General features: G+C 38.5%; 1 protein-coding gene across 1 annotated transcript in view; it reads right to left on the reverse strand.

Annotated features, from left to right (window-relative positions):
• LOC140168542 (cytospin-A-like) overlaps positions 1-16,641 on the reverse strand; it is a 56,957-nt gene extending 40,316 nt beyond the window's left edge. Inside the window, 1 exon segment of the mRNA XM_072191945.1 lies at positions 16,584-16,641. The gene's annotated coding sequence lies outside the window, so the exon portion shown is untranslated.
• Between the last annotated feature and the right edge of the window lie 5,107 nt (positions 16,642-21,748).

The raw sequence follows: 21,748 nt of genomic DNA on the forward strand, positions 1-21,748 counted from the left end.
TTAAATATCTAAACATTATAAAGTAATGGTTTATTTATAGAGGGTTGCTTGGTTGGTTGGACAATGCCCTATATGCTCTCATTTCACCATTCTATACTTGGTGTGTACTAGGCTCTTCCAATTGAAACCCATACACCCTCTGTGAGCTCCTATGGAATACATGACTTTAAGCATCAACACCATGGGGCTATTCCAGTTGAAATCCATACAACCCCTATGAGTAGACGGAAGACATGACTTGCAGCATCAACACCGTGGGTGTAGATTTTAAATGCAGTCACCCATTCAGGTAACCCCATTTGAAATTCACACAGATTATGGTCATGTCTTCCATAGGGAGTACGGATTTCAACTGGAATAGGCCATTGGGGGTAACATACACCATAGGCCAGCTTGAGTTTGTATGCATAGTAGGTTTTGGGTGCTGTGAACACCAGGATAACATTTCCTGATGCCTGGGTCTCTGTTTAATTGTCTAAGCATCCATGAAAGTTTTAATTGCATGGTAATTATGCCCCAAATGAAGGATCCTGAAGTTGTTTCACTATATATTATTTAAAATAGGGTGGTCACATGAAATTTCAAAAATAACCCTGGAGTTACTTTTTCTGTCACGATTGTTCCTTCTGCAAAATGAATTTAACAACTTTCTCTCTAAAATTCTTTAAAAGGCTTTTAGCCTCCTTGAGCATTCTTTTTGAGCCTGGTCTCATCAGGACTCATGTGTGTCTCTGCACGGAGCGGCTACATACAAACACACACACCCCAACACACACACCCTACTCACATATACATATATCAGTAGATTTAGAAAGCACTCAACCATTACAAGAAATACTTGTGCACAAACCATGAAAACAAATATATACCAACAAACAATGCTTGTCACTAACTGATACTTGTCATTTACTTGGTGCCTGGATCAACTATTGGCCTAAACAACAACAAATAAAAGTAATCAAGGTATCAAATATCCAATGGCTTTTGTTGACATGTTGTTGTCCTTGTCATTTTAAACTTTGTGGATTTTGTAAAAATGTAAAATTGTCAACAATGCATACTACATGTAGGGAAGAATTTCTCAGGCTAAACTTTAATGTGTGTGTTGTGGGGATGCATACTTTTAATCATGGAATTATACTATAATGCAACTCCAGTGATATCATCTTGTACGATTATTAGGCCTAAATAATGTATATTATGATTCCTGTTCCAGCACATTCCCCTAGTGGCTGATGGCTGTGGGGCTGGGCAGGAAGTGCCACTAGCACTTCCTGGGCTGGGGAAAAGAGAATTTCAGGGAAGGCAAATTTTGTGCAAAATTGCTGTAAAAAGTGGAAATTTTTATAATTTTGAGTTTTTGCAGGGGGGTGGGGCACCAGTACTTATTAATTTTTCTTGTCTAAAAGTTTTAATTGTAACATATTAGGTAGGCTACAACATTCTCTTCTCTTGTCATGTTTCTATTCAATTTCCTCGTATCATTTTTGAATGTAGTTTGTTTGTTCAGGTTCCTTACTCTATTTCCCACTGTAGATTACTGTTGTACATTCATCTCACTAGACCCCACTTGGCTTGACTATTTTTAATAATCACAATTTTCACATGCTTAAATTTTAGTGCAGAACAATCAGGATCTTTTGTTTCGTATGGTACATTTCTTTACTTTACTACATATCCTATATGTCACATGGAAGCAATCTCTGTACACATGAACATGAAAGGGTGCACAACTACCTCAAATTAATGGGCTATTCCAGTTGAGACCCCCCCCCCCCCTCCCCCGGAAGATGTGACATTAATCATCCACACAGGGAGTGTGAATTTCAAATGGGTTTACCTGAATGGGTGGCCCCATTTAAAATCTGCAACCCCGACCCCCGTGTGGGAGATTATTCATATCTTTCATCAGGGGTGTGTGATTTCAACTGGAATAGCCCACCATAGCAGTTAATACACCATGGTTTAGTTTGATTGCATATGTCATGTATTGAATTGATCACAATTGATCATAGAGTCCCTTGCTGTAAGTTGTCATGGCAACACATCAACCTAATTCAGATTAAGTGATCCGAAGAAAACTTTAAAATTAAAATTCCCATACTTACTATTTTCCAGTATTGATAAACATTATTTGAATTTGGTCTTTGAACCATAAAACTGCACACTTCATGAAATCACATAAAACATGATATTTAGTTTCAATTCAAACAAAATACTCGACTCCCTGAAATTTCAGTTCGCATTGATTTTATTTGAATGACCAAAATACATATATTGGTAAAATAAGTGAAAGGAACAGAAGGAAGCCTGAAAAGTTATATCACAAACATATTTATGTTTATTATTATAACCATGTGCCCCCTGCCAGTGGTGGCGCCAGGAAATTTTTTTCGGGGTGGGGGGATTAGGGGGAAAAGTGATTTTCAGGAGGGCAAAATCAACAAATTTTGCGCAAAATTACCGCAAAAAGTGGAAATTGTCGTAATTTTTGGGGGGGATTTTCCCCATGCCCCCCGCTTGCTGCCCTGTCTATATAAATTGTGGTAGTGATAGCATGCACATTCTTTATGGGTAAAACAAGTTGTGGAATCCTACAAAACTGCACAGCCTAGGTGTACAATCAGTAGATAGTGGATATGCAGAGAAGATATCTTCCACTTCCCATAATGCATTTCTTCTATTTCAATTTTCTGTCCTGATTTGCTATGTTGTTTCACATGGATCGATAGTAACGAAATATATAGGTGAACAGAGCATATCCAGATCTTGCAAAATATGTCTATTTCTTGACTAGCGACCCTTGTTCAGCCAGTCTATTCTAGAAATGAAAACAAAGGAAACCTGTAGAAAGTAATGGGAGCATCTTTTGGTGGAATGAGGGACTGCATTATGTTGCAAAGGATTGTGGGAAGGGCAAGATATCTTCTCTAGTGGAAATGAATAATATCCTGGATGGGGCTGACTCTGTCTTGATCTTCAAGCAACAATGTAACTCTGTAGGGATTTAGTATCTATCCTTGGGTTCATTAGGACTGATTTAGGATTAAAATGTGCCCCCAGGAAGCTGATTTTGTAAAAAAAATAATAGTAGTCTTAATTGATTATAATATTTTGAAGGAACATGGCATCAATGAAGACTGTTCCTGAAGCCCACTTACTCATACTTCTAGATGAACAAATGCACATAGCAGTTTTCTCACCTTAATATCATGATGTGTCACAGTTCATGGGCTTAATGGCTTATACATGTAGTTTTTGACTGTTTTGTTGTTCTTGGTATAGCAAAGGAGGGGCAAGGGAAAGAAGTTTACCCCCTCCCAGATGCTGGCTGCCCTGATATTTAAAGATTTTGAGACCTTTTTTGGTACTTTTTAGCCCATTTTGACCATTGTCATCTAAGTATGCACCCTTGAACGTTGCCTTCCCCTCTGAAAACAATTGGCTATGACACTGTGCTCTATCACATGAATATAAATGAGGTCAAACCAAACCAAGGGGAAGGGGAGGAGGGTTAGGACCAAATTTTTTCACTAGTAAACTATTTATTTTTAATACTACTGACTAGAGCTCCACTAGTAGCTATGGCCATAATCCCATGGTTCATTCTCATAATATCAGGTTTTATATCAAATCATTGAGATTTTGTATGCGTTGGACTTTTCACTTCACATTTGAAAGGGTACGGAAAGTGTGTGAACGTGTAATGCATGTGATTTCTGTGTAAAAGCTGGTGCCTGAAGTCACCCAGTTTCAGTAGTTTCAATAGTTCACCAGTCTTTACCTGTTTGTTACCAGGAAGTGGACTCGATCCAGGATGTAGCATCAAGACCTCGAGGATCCTCATTGAGACACATAGTCTCGGACTAAAAGACATGGTACCAAATTGCACTACTTTCGGGCTCTGTTGCTATTTAGTATACTATCCAGAGAGGTTGCTGACGTGCTCGATTGAACGCCTCGTGCTACGCGCTCGGTTCCTCATCCGGTACGCGTTCGCTAAGTCCGTGAGGGCCACAGACTGCGGCTAGGTACCAAATTCCATCGTGAGAAGTCAGAACGTGTTTACACATTGTATGTGTCCACTTACACCGGAAATACAGGGTGAGTCAAAAAAAGTGCAATAGAGAAAAGAATCCATTTTTATTAAAGAACCGATTTGAACATTTTAGGTTTGAAAACATTTTATATATGATATATTCATTAGCAACCCTGTGTGAAGAAATAAAGGAATTATCATTTACAGTTTTGTGTTTATGACACATTTTATAGCGATACTCAATTTTAATGTTTGTCCAAGAGACATCTAAAATTTGAATGTCAGCGCACTCTGTGTAAGGTAGATTTGGAACAACTGCCATTTTCTTAACCTCATTGCCATTGAAATTAAATGGAGCACCCAAAGTGTTATTGCCCTTGGTCTTTTTTAAGGTAAAAAAACATTATTTGTTTTTATTTTCATTTTACCTTTACTTTAAAGATGTTTATTCTCAATCAAAAACATACCAATTTGTAGGCGGGTTTTTTCAAACGTCAAAATAAAATGCGCGCAAATTTAAGTGGAGTGAATTACAAAATATCAAGTAAGTTGGACAAAAAACTGGAGTTGGAGTCGAGTGAGGTATGAAGGACTTACAGTAATGTTAGAAAGTTTATTTGAACAGAAAAAAAGAAATTAAAATAACGCAAAAATCAATCTTTTTTAAGCTGATGTCAGTTTCAGAGCTAATGCCTTTACCTTTGATTGTCAGCTCTCATTCAAAATACATGGTATCTCGTGGACAAATAACGAAATTGGGTATCGCAGTAAAAGGATTTATAAAAATTAAACGGTAGTCGCGATTCACTTCATATTTTCACAGAAGGTGACTTTTGAGTGTGGCATTTATAAAAAATGTCAATAATGGGAAAGTTTGACTTGGTTCTTGCATAAATATCGATTCTTTGCTCTATTGCACTTTTTTTGACTCACCCTGTACATAAGCTGTTATGTCACAACCTTTCAACCTCCATTATTTGCACTGATCTCTAACACAGTCTGAAAATGTCTGAATTTCCAGGTTTTTTTTAAATATTCTTTGGCTTTTAATTTTGATAAAATTTGGCTTTTAATTTTGATAAATTTGTAATATTTATAATCCAACACATATCTAAAGTGAGAACACAACCTTACATGTAGTTACAAACATTACTGTCACCCCTGACTGTTACCTAATCTTAAAGTTGTACAGAAAAATAAAGTTCTAAACATGAATGACAATAACACAGTATAATCTGTCTGATTCCAAATTTCAATTTGCAAGCTGTTTTGAGTATTTTCATTGTGCAAATGACATTTAAATTACAATACAATTTGATAAAGAGTGTAACAGTACATTGTACTGAGTACAATAAGAATGTGTAACTTGAGACCTTGGCATATTCATAAAGTTTCACTTCACTTGTTTTTTAAATCATTGCTGCAGAATCACAGAGCCTATCATGCCTTGTTACATTGAGGGTTCAGAGCAAGAAGTCCATTTCTGTAAGGGACCGTAAGGGGAGCCTTAAAAGTTTTGACCCTCCTAAGGGGGGGGGGGCCTGAAAAAAGGACCACAAATTTTCCTGGGAAAATTGAGTTTACATGCTTTTCTATGGGGGCTGAACGATAATTTTCATGTCAAAAAGGGGGGCCTGAAATTTTGGAGATATAAAAATTTTTGTGATGAATTTTGTTTGCATCGGCCCCCCTATAAACAAGTGTTTGTGAACAGTCCCTCACATTGAGGGTTCAGAGCAAGAAGTCCATTTCTGCAAATAGCTGCCAGGTGTTTTCACTGAGCACTTGATATAAATTTATAATCAAGTAATAGTAAGTACAAAAGGGCAGCTATTGCAGATAGGGCCTTCTTGCCCTGGCCACTTGATAAACATTGTAGAATGTCAGCTCAAAGTACTCAGGATCTACATTTGTGACATGATCATGGGAAAATACAGGGAAATGAGTCGGATGTCGCCAATGTTGATTTTAAGAAATTTGCAAAGAAAGTCTTAAAATTCTTAAATTCTTAAAGCTCTAAACGTCCTCTTCAGAAAGATATTTAAAACTCATTTTCGACCAAGGTTGACATGCGACTCATTCCCCTTGATCATGCAATATTTAGAGTTAAAGGGCCATTTGTGATTTTACCTTTAGAACTAAATACTCCAGTGTGTCTGCAGGGACCCCTGAACTTGCAGAACATTTAATAACAGGGGGTCCGAACTCAATGCATACTAATTCAATGTGTCCCTGAATGTTCAATAGAAGCAAAGGTAATTATATCAAAATGTACAACTTTATCCAACTTTGTAAAAAAAAATTGGCATTTTTTTTCAGTAGCAGTAAATGGTTTCCAACTTTGAATAACAAGTAATTTTGGACCTATAACTTGCTTTTCTGGCCAAAAATATTTTTTGAAAATTAAAAAAAAAAAATTGTGGAATTTTTTTAAAATGTCGGCATGTCGGGATACGTGCCGATGTCGCTATGCCCGCAGGTGCATGTGATGCTGTGATTGTGATTGCGAATGCATTTTATAATTTTTATTATCATTGGAATGCACTCTTGAATATGACTGTCTAAAACATAGTCCAGCCTCGTCAATTGTACGACCACAATGTTGTTAGAAGTGATAAATGAAGCTACAGAGATTCTGAGATATGAAAGGAAAGGATGAGACATGGAAATAAAATGCTGAATATTGTAAATCGTTGTCGTTTGATTTGTTTATTTTAATTGTCACTATATTTTCTAAATAAGGAAAACATAGAAACAACATTGTTCTTGTCTTCTCTTAGTATTTATTTGCTCACTCAAACATTTTTGTGTTTTGTGTTGAAGGGGCCAAGTCTTGTTATTTCCCTAAATAGCCTGTGAAGTGTCCACTCGCCGTCAGCGATTATGGTAACCCCATTTCTTGATAACATGCCCCTCCCCGACATATAAAATGTGTCATCGTAATCTACAGCTGATCTATGTGTTTTTTGTGCAAAAAAATGAAAACAATTGTGAAAATAAACTAAAACTTTTCATAACAACAGCGTCATTCAGGCAAACATTAAAATCAAAACTTTGACATATTTCTTACTGTGTTGCTACTATTTTACACCCACTACCGCAACAAAATCACCCACAAAGCCCGCAATGTTTTTAGCCAGCAGAGGAGTATTGGGTGGATTCCGTTCAATGCAGCACTGACACAAATGATGTAGATTTTTGAAATTAATATAAGTTAATGTTAACAAATATTAAAGGCTTAATGTACGATTTCCTTCAAATTTTAAATTTGTCATTATATACTCAAAATGCTGAAATAATGTTGAAATAATACTAGTAATAATTATCGGGAATGGTTTCTGTCCATTTTGAGCTGAAATAACGAGGTAAAGTAAAAGAAATACTGCTTGTTATTTTGACCGTTTAACACCCAGTTCTATGGGAGGACATAAAGTCATAATTCTTTGAATTATGACTTCATGTCGAACTTTGCTCTGTTTACCTACAAACACAACAAATTTGGCTGATTCCATTTAGGTGCAAGTTGTGACATGCGTAAACATTACAAATATGCCAAAAAATCAGGTTTGAAAAAAATTAACCAAATTCATATTATAAGATCGTACATTATGACTTTAATATCCTTTTCATGGCATAATCTATGTACCTTTTGCTAGTACCCCTGTCCTTGTGAATGTATTCCAGGCATTCCTGACCAAGCTCTTTACGTGACATAATGCAACATGTGGTTCATTATACCACCGTCAGAGCCACTGTGCATTTGGCAGTGCACTTGAGTAGGCCCAGTCATAGCATGGCAGATGCAATATTTTATTATGAACAAAGAATAAAACTTGTTCAGTTTCATTTCAAGGGTTCAGTCAGAAATGTAAAAAAACAACAGCGATTTCAAGTCAAAAAATCCAAACAAGGCCTAAACATGCTAAATGCAAAAGATTGAACATTCATTTCACTATGTTGATGACAGGAGATACAGCGTGCATAACTGCTTTCACCAAAAACATGTTCTTTTCTAATGACAATCTTTGTTTATATGTTACCTCCAAGAGTCAAGAAAAACTGATTTATTTTCAGTGTACAATATTTCTTTTTTCATTGTGTTTTTTCTGTGTAATAAGTTCAATAATTTAATGAAAAATAAGAGAAACATAAAAAGTAATAAAGAAGAAAGAAATCTGAAAACAAAATTGTGGTTGTGTTCTACTTTTGTTGTGCAACATCTTGCGCTCATACATGTAAGTTAAGTTGCCTTTAAGATACCATGTCACAGACTTCAAGTATTTGGGTTCCAAGACGGGCTCTAGTGTTAGAGACCTAAAAAGAAGAAAAGCACTAGCCTGGGCAGCTTTCTGGAAACTGGAACGCCTTTGGAGAAGCCTGTCCCTGCCAATCGAAACAAAAATCAAGCTGTTTCAGACAACATGTGTTACCGGTACTGGGTACATGTAAGTCATGGGTAAATTACCAAGGACATGGAAAACAAGATCAATGCATTTGCAACATCTTGCTACAGAGTCATGTTTTAAACATCAAGCGTGTGGATCGGATTCCAAATGAAACCATCTACAACCTGAACAACACCACTCCACTGGTTGCCAGAGTCAAGATTCATCAACTCAAATTTCTCGGCCATATACTGCGTCTTGAAGATGGCGAGCCTGTGAAAGAATATGCGCTTTATATTCCACCACATGGGAAGAGGAAACCGGGACGGCCACTGAAGGGATGCTGCAGCCAAACAAAATTGTTTCGCTTGCCCAAGATCGCATTAGTTGGAGAAAGCTTGTAGTCGCCTGCTCCGCAGCCGACTGATGATGATGATGAAGATACGGAATTGAAACTTGACAAACAGTTACAAGAAGGATGAATGAATAATATCTGAAAAAATGACATTGATTTGTCGTACCATCACTAAATGCAGTTCATTTTCTACATACTATGTAACCTTTTTATGGGACACCTTGTACAAGCAACACCATCCGTTTTTTTTCACTACGCTCGTTTGTTGTGTGATGTGTAAAGGTATACTCCAGTAGTGTTTCTTTCCAAAAAAAATTCTAATGTGCAAAATAAGCCATCAAAAACAAAATGTGCATGCTACAAATGTACGGGAACAAAATTATTTTGATTTTTGCCTTTCGCTTTTGCAGAAAAGCAAATATCATGCATGATCAGTGTACAAAATCGCCGTAATATTTGCTGTTTGGCAAAAGTGACAGGTACCCCATGAGTATAAACTCAGCTATTACACAATGACTATATATATGGCACATAACACTGTGTTCATATACCGTTACTCAGCCAAACATGGCAGAGTAGAGCCTGGATCATACCTGCCAACATTGAAAACCTAGAAAACAGAGTACATGGCGATCGTAGGGCGCGAAGCGCCCGTAGTATCGCCTCTGACGGCGGGGGTCCAGGGGCTCGCTTAAGGGCCCTTGGTGGGGTCCAGGGGCAAAGCCCCCTAAAGCTAGAGGGTTTCTACACTGTAAAAACCCTTATAAGCCCCTTCACATTAGACACATTTTATAGAAAAACAACAAGGTGAAAATGAAGCCCTAGGCTTTCATACACTTTGAGGAGGGATTTATACTCCAAATCTAGCAACAATTTCAACACATATTTGATGACTACAACCTTTGAAAAAAATGTGAAAAAACATTCTGGGACCTGTTTTTATAAGTTTGAAAAATATGCTTCCTTCACACAGAAAATGTGCTTTTAAAAATGCAGTTTCCTATACTTTTGTACATAACGATCATTCATTGAAGCAATTTTTTGGCTTTATAACAAGGCCTACGTGACTGATAGGACATTGATATGATGCACAATACAAAGGTGAAAATTTTTTTTTAAATCTATTTATTCTTAATTTTTTCGAAGTTTTTGGCAACTTGAGAACCTCTAGACCTATTCTGAAGGTTGCATTTGAGGAGGGATTTATACTCATATCTGGCAACAATTTCAGACTGCAACCTTTGAAAAAATGTGAAAAAACATTCTGGGACTTGTTTTTACAAGTTTGAAAAATATGCTTCCTTCACATAGAAAATGTGCTTTTAAAAATGCAGTTTCCTATACTTTTGTACATAACGATCATTCGTTGAAGCAATTTTTGGCTTTATAACAGGGCCTACGTGACTGATAGGACACTGATATGATGCACAATACAAAGTTAAAAATTCAGAAAAAAAAAACATTTAACAAAAAACATGTCAAAGTTTTTGTTGATTTTGGAGAAACACTAGACGTATTCTGAAGTGCTAGGATCATTCACAGATGATTTGAAAAAAAAAATTGGAAAACATTACAAAAAAATTACAGTTTGTTATCTTTAATATGGAAACCACTAACTTATGTTTACCTCTTCATCTATCACAATATTATACATGCATTGGTTTTCCATGCATTTTATAATATGTGCTAGATGAAGAGGTAAACATTAGTTAGTGGTTTGCATATTAAGGATAACAAACTGTAAGTTTTTTGTAATTTTTTCCAATTGTTTTCAAATTAACGGTGAATGATCCTAGCACTTCAGAATAGGCCCAGTGGTTCTCCAAAGTCGCCGAAAACTTTGGAAAAGAAATTTAAAAAATTATTTAAAAAAAAAAAAAAAAAAAAAAAAAAATTTTTTTTTTTAATTTTTTTCCAGAAAATCGGAGTACTCCGATTTTCGGGGTTTAAAACTCGGGAAATCGGAGTAACTCCGCGAAAATCGGAGTAGTTGGCAGGTATGCTGGATGCCTGATCTTGACAATGTTAATTTTCTCTACCAGGACAATACTGAACAGCAAGCGCTTATATGTACTCTAAAGAAAACCCTTAGTTTTTTGAGAATCAGTGGGTAAGTTACTCGAGAACTCTAGCTTCGAATTTGCACACGATAGTTGCGCATTTGAAGCTAGAGTGCTTTGCTATGGTTTTTCGGTCAGACAGCGGTGCAATTTTTTGCACCGGAGGTTATTTATTCTGGTCAAGGGTCGCGCTAACCTGCGTCATGGACACTTTTCTGGAGCTTCTTAAGCACAGAAATTTGTTTCAGTAAAACCTGTGCGCCAAAGAATGATGCAGACTTTCCGGGCCGACTGTAATGTAAACAATGAAACAATGTCAAAACTATCATCATTCTTAGCTTGGTTTTCATCAATATTGACAAACACACTTGATTTTACAGTAGATTAAGAATCAACAATGATGACTTTATGGTTGAATTTGCAAAGATCACCAAGTTTCGTAAGTAAATTGATGGAAATTACATAGCAATTTATGACGACGAAAGCAAAAATGTCACCGGAAAGCCTGACAATCTTCACACAAAAAAAAAATAATGGTCGCCGGGAATTGATCAATTTTCATAACTTTAACAAAAGAAACCTTTTTCATGTTTCATAAGTGCACAGGATAGAGTATATTTGACATAAAACTGTTAAAATATAAAGACTGTTTTGTTGCCCCAAACGACAAAATCTGAGCTCAATAGGTTGCTAAAATTGGACCATTTTCGGACTTTGCTATATCAAGCCTGTATGTCATTATTGTCATGTGTCACATCACTAAGATTGGCGACATTTATGTGGGAGCGCCGACCTGTGCGGACGATGTACTTCTTGCAGCAGAGTCCATGACCGACCTTCAATTCATGCTCCAAGTTGCAGCAAATTATGCTTCCGAAAGCACCGTTATATTATCCATCCGGAGAAGAGTACTGTCATGATCTACAACTCTCAAACTCCCTCAACGTCTGGCAAGAGTCACAACCTTTCAAACTGGGAAATGATCCTCTCAATGTTTCCACTGAGTGCACACATCTTGGCCTGTTGAGATCTACCACCAAAGGTCAGGCACAGCTTGTTGATGCACGTGTTCAGCTTGCAAGGCGGACAACATACTCGCTGATGGGTGCAGGCTTGCACGGCAACAATGGGGTGCACCCTCTCCTCTCGGCTAAGATGCTTTCTACCTTTGTCATCCCAAGATACACTCATGGGCTGGAGACTACCATCATCAAACAAACTGACTTGTACAAGCTAGACAAATACCACAAGGGTGTGCTTAAGAAAATCCAGCACTTGCCGGATCGTATCATGGATGAGGCTGTGTATCTATTACTTGGACAGCTCCCTATTGAGGGTGTTATTAGCAAACGTCGCTTAACCATGTTTGGAGCCGTTGCTAGGGGCTGCAGTATTGAGAAAGAAATTGCCCAAAGACAGCTTGCAGTGAAATACCACAAATCCAGTAGCTGGTTTGTCAAAGCAAATGCGGAACTGCAGAGGTACAGTCTGCCAGATGGACACTCCATCCTTGCCGACCCACCATCGAAAACCAAGTGGAAAGAAAGTGTTGACAGTGCAGTCAACTCTTTCTGGTTCAACAGGCTTCGTGCCGGTGCTGCAAGAAAATCTACCCTTAAGTATGTTAACTGGGACCTCCATCCTACTATGGCCCCACATCATGTCTGGTCAACCACTAGCCCAGATGTCATGGACACCCAGAGAGCAGCTGTCAAGGCACGGCCGCTAACCGGGACATACACTCTCCAAGAAACGAAGGCAAAATACTACCCTGGCACAGAGGCCACATGTCAGATGGGCAAGACTGTTCTCGAATCTATGGGTCATTTCCTGCTCTCATGTAAATGTCTGGATCAAACAAGAGACTTTCACATGCAACACCTGCGTCAAGCAGTAATTGATGAATACTCCAGCTTAACATGGCATGACATCACAAGAGAGGAAGGCACCTTGACGCAACTCATTCTTGACTGCACCTGTGATGGAGTTCTGCCCTACCCCCCAGATAATAAGAGTCTTGAAGCCATAGAAAGCGAAACAAGGAGGCTTTGTTTCGCTCTCCACCGGAAGAGAAAGTTCATCATGGAAGAATAAACGCCCTTTAACTTCAGCCTGGGGCTGATCACCTACGTACTTTTTTTAAGCTAGTCTACAAGTGTGATGGTAGCGGGCAAGATGATGTATAATTTTTCGTGGCGGTATTTTGGTGTTTTAGCTAGTCACCTAGATGTTTGTTGGTGGAGGTTTTGTGTGCTGTGTCGCGCTTCTGTGGATTTTATGTAATTGTTTCGACCCCCCCATTACCCTGTGATTCAGGGGTGCGCCTACATAAAGGCGGGAACTACGATCTACTACTACTACATTGCTCAATAATGGGCAGTGATTGGTTCATTACATGCTAACAACTAATGAATATTCATAATTCTATCAGGAGCGCTGAAAACTAGTAAATAAATAAAATAAACAAATAAAGAGATAAATAATGAAAATAAAAACCTAATAATTAATGCAAAATTAAAATATATAAGAGTAAATACATTTTAATAAAATAAAAAATGAAATAAAAAAAGAAATTATGAAAACTCCAAATAAAATAAAATAAGAAAATGCAAAATTACTAAATAAGAGTAAAACTAAGAATAAAAGAAATACATTTGAATGAACTAGATAAAATCAAAAACCAAAATAAAATAAGAAAATGCAAAATTGATATAAATAATAGTAAAACAAAGGAAAAAACATAAATTTTTAAATGAAATAGATAAAATCAAAAATCAATTAAAAAAAATTATGAAAAATCCAAATATAAATACCTTGTAGGGGGTCCAGAGGTTGGGGAGCATAAGAATAGTTACATCATGAGAATTGTTCACTTGACCCTTAAAAAAATCATTTGACCCCTAAGTTTTTAATTTAAGTCAGTTAAGGGGTCATCTGTGACCCCTAGTTTTAACCTGCCAGCGCTACCCGTGATTCTGGTAATGTTGAAATTAGGATGAAAGTTATTTTGATGAGTCAACTGTGTATCTTTTGAGCAAGATTTGCCTATTTTTAATAGGCAGTCTAAAATTTTGCTGAAGTGTAATTTTAGCAACATTTTTGATGCAATAGCCTGTTGTGATCGGTTGTCTTTACTTCTGAACTTCAGCGAATCCGACTACATTTTGAATGCTACGGGCACTAGCCTAGAATGTGAAGCTATCGGTGAGCAAATTCTTGGCTAGCCCGAGGTACTCACACCTCCGTCACTACGATTTCCACTGTCCTTCTCTGTACGAAGGTCTGAGACTCCTGAGCATATCTGGTCCAGGGTACACATAAAATACCACTTTTTCTCATAAATACCACTTCCTACCATTCCTCACATGAAGATGAGACTTAAACAAAACATATTTGGTGCATTTTCGTAATTTTTGAGCACATTTGAGGATGTAAAAGACCAGACTTGTGACTGTTATCGTCGCCGTGTTTTGAATTCTTCCTATAAATAGATGCCGTCAGTGTGACGCATCACCGCTGACGTGACTTCACGGTGCCCCGTGCTTTTACCTACGATAGCACTCATGGTTTAGACTCGCTTGCCAGTCCTATATACGCCGTACCTATGTATATTGAGGACTGGCTTACGCCATTTTGGATGTCAATGGGAAATACACACTTAACGATTTGCGCCGGTTAGAAACTTGAAAAATCTTTAAAATTTCATCAATGTATATAAATGTGGTACCAACTGTATTGTGCTTGATAATTTAAGACTCGGTTGAAACAAAATTAAGGATCAAAAGCATTTAAGTGTCCAAAAGGCAAAATTATCGTCAAAGTTCTGTCGAAATCGGCACCCTTGCGAAGGGTTCAGAATTCGAATCGAACGAAAATATCCGATCTTTGCGATCAAAAACACAAAATTACAACTTTAAACATACTATTGGCAAAAGACATTATTACCAAACAATATAGAATAGAAAATTTGACATCATTTTCTCAAAATAATGAAAAAATTTGCTCACTAGACATCGAAAAAGTATGCAATCCAATTCCCGTTCAAACGTGTGGGAAACTGAAAGTGCATAATCGTGACTATCATGGCCCTAGTGAGGAAGGAACAGGGCCATGATGTTTCGGGCTAATTCTTGGCTAGACTTCTCGAGCAAGGGGTAATGGTTTTTTTAAAACCCTTGCTTTCAAATCCTATTCTTACGTTGATACAATGTATTTGTATATAAACTAGTACGAACCCTGGGCGTGAATGCAGAGTTTAAGATTTAAACAACCACGCTAATCACTATATCTGGTTCCATACAGCAATACGCAGTATTGCTGTCTGGTAAGCAGGTACGAATTGAGACGTCGTGAATTGAGACGTCGGAGCCGGTCAAACACAGAGGACTAGCCTACACCCCGTATCCTACTATCACTCAAACAAGCAAATCTCTTCACGAATTCACTCACCTTGCGATCCTACATCATCAGTTGAAACAAACATCTAAGTTTCCAAAAACAACTTTGTCATTCCTCAAAACTACAAGTAACTTCATAAATAAAAAATTGAAATCATACTATTACCCGTTATTGAAAATTTTGTTCGATTTATGTGAACCAAAAGAACGCACAAGTCGAGTTCAGTTTACCAAAATGGTAGCTCCTGCCTCCTGGTCACCTCAGATATGACGTCAGTATCAAGCTGCTTTATTAAACGGTGGATCGGATTGGTTGAAATCAACGCCACGCTTTTTGACCTTACAGGGTCAGAGATATGCATATTCATGTCAGCGATGCGGATATAGTATCATCACCGGAACTGATAATTGCGACATTTTCGATGTTTGTACCGGGGAATTTCAGACACGGAAACTCCGCGTAGATTTCGAAAAATTCGTCCAAAGGTAACCAAAGGGTTGGGGATCGCATTTTTAACTAGGCCTATCACTAAATGTTTCGGAATTGAGGTCGGCTAAAAAGTAGACAGTTTCGGGGACTGTAATTGGTGTAGATGTCACATTTTGAACAGTGAGCGATAAGTGGCCAATTTCATGCTCAGCACAAGTGACTATCTTTACTCAGGGTAGCTAATCACCAGAACAGTCATATTTAACACTCAACAGCAAGACTGCGGACCCATTCATCAGCTCTGCAGGCCAGGGGTGCAGTGTGCTGGGGCTTGTGAGCCTTGGATGGGTGGAGGACTGGAGTAAAACCCAAAACATCATGGCCCTACTTGTTCCTTCCTCGCTATAGGACCATGTAGGTCATACATATGTAAATCCGGGGCACCCGTCGAATAGAGTTTTGTCGGGCTCAGGGCAGGGCATTGCAGAGGCCAGCCTCGGCTCTCAGCCTCAGCCAGCTCAGGGTCTGTCAGGAGGAGTCTTCGCCTATTTTATAAGAATCGATAATGTCATGATCAGCAAGTGTGCGTACGTACACAAGACTAAGAATAATTTAAAATTTATTAAGACTAGTGCTGCTAATGCACTGCAAATGTGCAATGTTCGTTATCATGACCGGTGACTCAGCTTCACTGATGTTGTCAGCTCAGTCCAGATAAGCTGCCTATTTTTATAAGTATGCCTCACCATGTACATGATGTAGCTCACTCAGCACTCACTCACTGTCCAAAATGTAAGCTTACCGATAACTGCTCGATTGACAGCGCAAATAGAAAGCTCATGCAAGGAGTGACTTATAACAATCTCAACTAAATACTGATTAAGCTTTTACAGTGAAAATAATGACAAAATACTTACAATCCGGCTGCAAAGTGGGGCACTAATCCTTGAATTCAATCGTAATTCTGCTGCTACCTTTAATTTCAGTAAATATGATCTAGAAACACTGTAAATTGTAAATAAATTTATTTTTTCCCTACTTTATTATACATATCTTGAAAAATACATGGATTTCAAATTAAGCTGTTATCATAGAAAATATAATTTTAAGGTTATCTCCGAATGGAATAATAACAACATAAATGTTGTAGAACAAAATGTGTAAAACAAAATTACAGCAAACTCTTTTTAAAAACGCTGGACAGCTCATTATTTTGAAAGATGGCGCTATTCAATTTCTGAGCCTGGAATTTCTATGTAGGGAGGACAGCATAGGACAGTTAGGAGGGCAGCTAGCAGGCAACAGGTATTCCCTGACAATATCCCCTTTAATCTCATTTTTTAAAGGGGCTGTGCAATAATTATGAGCTATGTGGAGGGTAAAATTGGGGGGAGGCAAGAAATATTTGGTGAGCAGAAAGGGGGGGGCAAGCATTTTTGGAAAGCCGAGAGCAGAGATGTATAGACTTGAGTCGTGTGACTTGGACTCGAGTCTGACTCAAGTCACTATTTTTGGGACTTGTGACTTGACTTGCAACTTTTGCAAAATGACTTGACTTACTTGTGACTTAGACAAAATGACTTGGACTTGGACTTGAAAAAATTGACTTGCTACCAACGCAAGTCTGAGGTTAATTTCCTGTAAATTGAAATTTATCGGATAGAATTTATGAATATTAATAGGCCTACAATTACATTACTGAATAACCCGCTGGCGGGCCTCGTGTCCGGCATAACCTGAACTGGAAATAAATAAATACATAAATAAATAGTGCCCTCAATCAGCGACACGGGATCAGCGTGGAAAGTAAAAGTAGGCCTATCGGGTTAAAAACTCGGAGTCGTGTCCCCGGGGTCCTGTCCCAGCAAACACAAAACTGGTGAATAGACTTGTACAGAGTGACTTGTGAAAGTCAGTGACTTACTTGTGACTTGACTTGACTTGCAACTTTTTCAAAACGACTTGACTTACTTGGGACTTGGACAAAAGGACTTGTGACTTGGACTTGACTTGCAAAAAATGACTTGTTGACATCTCTGGCCGAGAGGGGGAAGGGCAAGCGATTTTTGGAACACATTCTTGGGGACTGAGCCTTTTAAATAAAACGCTCTAAAAAGGCAATATAGAAAAACCGTATGGAAACGCTTAAATATGCAAATTTTCCTGCCCTCTACGCTCGCAACATGTACCGGTAGGCTATAGGCCTATAGTATAGACCATTTAAAGTTTGCAAATTGGGATCCAAAAAATTTGGCATGTACAAGGGGGGGGCAAAGATTGTGGGGCGAGAGAGGGGCAAGCGATAGTAAAAGCTAGAAAAAAAAGAAGCAAGTGAAAATTGAATGTTCTCGTCCTTTCTCTTTGATTTGGTCCCAGGATTTGGTATAGGATTGGGAGGGGCGGGGCAGGGCACTATGACTGGATATGGGATTATGGGGCTTGCACTTTCACAGTAAGGGGCATTCGGTAAGAGCAAAATGTAAAAAATACGGCATCATTGGGTGAGAGTATGATTTTTGAGAAATTTACAAAATAAATATGGTGTTATTGGGTGAGAACACTTTTTCAAATTGAACCTTTGGGTCAGAGCCGAAACAGCGCCACAGAAACCTTGAACTTCCAAATGGCTTCAAATTTCTTTGTTTTTTTTCAAAATAAAGTAACAAAATAATCAGTGATCTAAAATGAAAGTTGCTGTTCAATTTGTAAAATAAGGGTCTTTGGGTGACAGATCAAATGGAACCGTTCTTCGGACCCGGTGACAGAGCATAACTGTGTTCGTATTAAACAAATATGGGCGGGTCATTGGGTGACACTACAGCGACGCTGAAAAAGGGGTCTTAACATAGGTGTCCCCTCCAAAGTGGGAGTGCCCCCCCCCCGGATTTGCATAGACCGTCAAAATGATTGGCACCTGCATCAGTTTTAGTTACCAGTGATTTAATATGTGACATGATCTGCTTCATGGAGGCCAAAGGAGGCATTTTTGAAAATTGAGTTAATATAATTATTACCTTGTCCAAACAATAGGGCGGCTATCATATACTGGAAAAAAAACAAAGGTCTGGTATACTTCATTCTTAAGGTCTGAAGTTTTGTGATGTGTATTTTGTTATGTATTTTATTGTTTTTACGTCCATATTTTTGCTTTTATCTCAATTTCAAATTTATTGCCTTCGGCCCCCATGGACCAGATCATGTCACAAGACTGTCATGTCAAAATTTGAGCATATGATTCACCTGATTGGTACTGTAGAATAATATTACAGTAAAACCTCATTATAACGAAATCTGATAAAAGAAAAACCCTGTTATGCACAGTTTACATGGAGACTCTATTGCTGGAAATTTATTTCCAGCAAGGGAAAGTCCTCGTGTATATTGGTAATTTTGCCAGGCAATACCCCTGGACCTCTGACCTTTCATAGTTTCCTCAAAATAGAACCGGGGCTATTTTTTCAAGACAGTACTACACTCTCCTGAGAGTTTCTCTGGAATGTTGATGGCTTTTACACACTTTTGTTATGTATTTACCTGGTTATGGTTTTATAGGGCACATAGGGGGGCCCCAGATATAGTTGATTGAGGTCACAATTGCTGGACTCTATGTCCCCATGTAAATTGCATCGCCAGGGCAAGTCATCCATCAAAATAAAATTTATGGTTATTATGTAGGCAAGGGTAAAGTCTCCATGTAAATAGCGCTTTATAAAAAAGTATTTTTTCAGAACCAAGATACAAAATCTTTTGTTAGTTATTGTTTTTACAACCCTGATATAACCAAATTTGGATATAAAGAACTAATTTCTCTGTCCCTGACAACATCGTTATAATGAGCTTCCACTGTCTTTTAAAATGCAATGGCATTACAATAAATTCTGGTCATTTCAATAGGGGATGAAAGTTGTATTTGAATGAGGTATAGGGGCCAAGGCTGTTCAAAAACTGGTGGGTATCACTGAATCATTTTGATATGCCCTAAATAGTGTAGTGTAGGGAGTTCCAAATGTCATCGCTGCCCCACCAAATATAGCCTGCCCCTCTCGGCCTGCCAAAAATCTTTGCCCCCCTTGCACATGGGGTGATGAGTGAGCGAGTCAGGTTGGAGTGAGTCAGGTTGAAGTGAGTCAGGTCAGGGTGAGTGAGTGAATGAATAAGGGGCTGTGCAATAATTACAAGCCCCCCCCCCCCGGGTAAAATTTTCAAATGGCTCACCAAAACTTCCCCCTCTTGACCTGCCAAAAATCTTTACCCCCCCCCCTCCATGTACATACTAAATTGTTGCCTTCCCAATTTGCAATATATACCAGGGGTATGATACGAGCGTAGCATTATTTGTCAGTTTCTGTACTAGTGTTTTCCTAAACTTTTTTGAGCGTGTTATTTAAAAGGTGCCCTCCCGGGGGTGCCCTGTAATTGTGTGCCAAAAATTAAATTGCTTGTCCTCCCCTCTGCCTGCCAAAATTGCTTGTGTTCCCCTCTCAGCTTGCCAAAAATCTTTGCCCCCCATTTTACCCTCTCCCCAGGTCCTAGGGCCAGCACTCATATCATATTGCATGCACAGCCCTAATTAGTTGTAGCAGTGGCATAGCCAAGGGGGCACAGTGTCATCGCCCCGATATCATCATGGCAGAAATTGCCATGGTATAGGTTGAATCCACCGCCACGCATGGCCATTTTTTATCGACCTGTTTAATAGTTTTGAGTCGCATAATGGGCTGAAGGACATCTGACAAAGGCTACTGACAATAGCCCCAATTAGCCGGTTACTGACCTCGCTGATGTGTGGGTCGAGCATGGTACACCATAGCTCATATTCTTTTAGACTACCTCAACGATTGGCCTATACACTGAGCTATAGACGAATCCAAGTAGCCAAGTCATGGTCAGGATTTGGTCGGACATCTTTGGGTAGCCGCTAGCACCAACCTGGTGTTTTGAGCGTCCAATTGTGCAAATAAAAGCCGCCTAACACCTAGAGAAGATGCAAGGACGAGGAGGGTTAATAGAATAATAGTATACAAATATTGACTGCTATGAGGGGCATGGTTAATATTATAGGCCCAAGGTGATCTCAAAACCATGCTATGACCCGAGGCGCAGTCATAGCATGGTTTTGAGATCACCGCGGGCCTATAATCTTAACCTTGTCCCGAATAAAGCAGTCAATATTTGTTTTATATACCGAATTAATATAGATTTTTGTCATCTGATTGGTTAAAAGGCCTATTTTATTGTTCATAGGCCATGGTAAAATTTACAAAGAAAGTTTTTTCGTTATGAACCGATCGCGTCACCGCAACTGGCAGGCATCGCGTTGGCACCGCGTGCGTAATGCGCACACCCCATCGACCGCGTCATGCGGGCGAATGATGTGAAAATGACTATTCCCGGGGAATAGTCTTTTAAAAAGACTATTGCCCGGGAATAATATACAAATATTGACTGCTATGAGGGGCATGGTTAAAATGATAGGCCCAAGGTGATCTCAAAACCATGACTATGCCCCGAGGCGTAATGGTTAAAATTATAGGCCCAAGGTGATCTCAAAACCATGACTATGCCCCGAGGCGTAGCAGTCAATATTTGTTTTATATACCAAATCTTAAGATTCTTGTCATCTGTTTGGTTAAAAGCATCGATTTTGGGAAGAGAAATTAATAGTTTCAATGCGAATGTCACAGATTACAATCTGCGATTTCTGCGTAATTATAGCGCGTGAAAACATTAACGCGTGCGTAGTATCATTTTACGCTGGGAAAAACGCGCAGTTTGATCGTGGACGCACGTGACCGGTCCATAGTTCATTTCCATGGACCGGTCCATAGTTCATTTTGCGGGCATAGTTAATTCAATGACTGCACTTTCAACCAATCAGATGACAGGAATCTATATATGAGGTATATAATTCAGTTTTTACGTAATTCTTAAAAAAAGGAGGGCATAGCTAATTCAATGACTGCACTTTTAACCAATCAGATGACAGGAATCTATATATGAGGTATATAACTAATAATATACAATGGAGAAAATTCCGCAGGTAATCCCGTCGTATCTACATAGTCCTTTTGTTCACAAGTAC

Source organism: Amphiura filiformis, chromosome 13 (genome assembly GCF_039555335.1).
Source record: "Amphiura filiformis chromosome 13, Afil_fr2py, whole genome shotgun sequence".
Classification (NCBI taxonomy): domain Eukaryota; kingdom Metazoa; phylum Echinodermata; class Ophiuroidea; order Amphilepidida; family Amphiuridae; genus Amphiura; species Amphiura filiformis.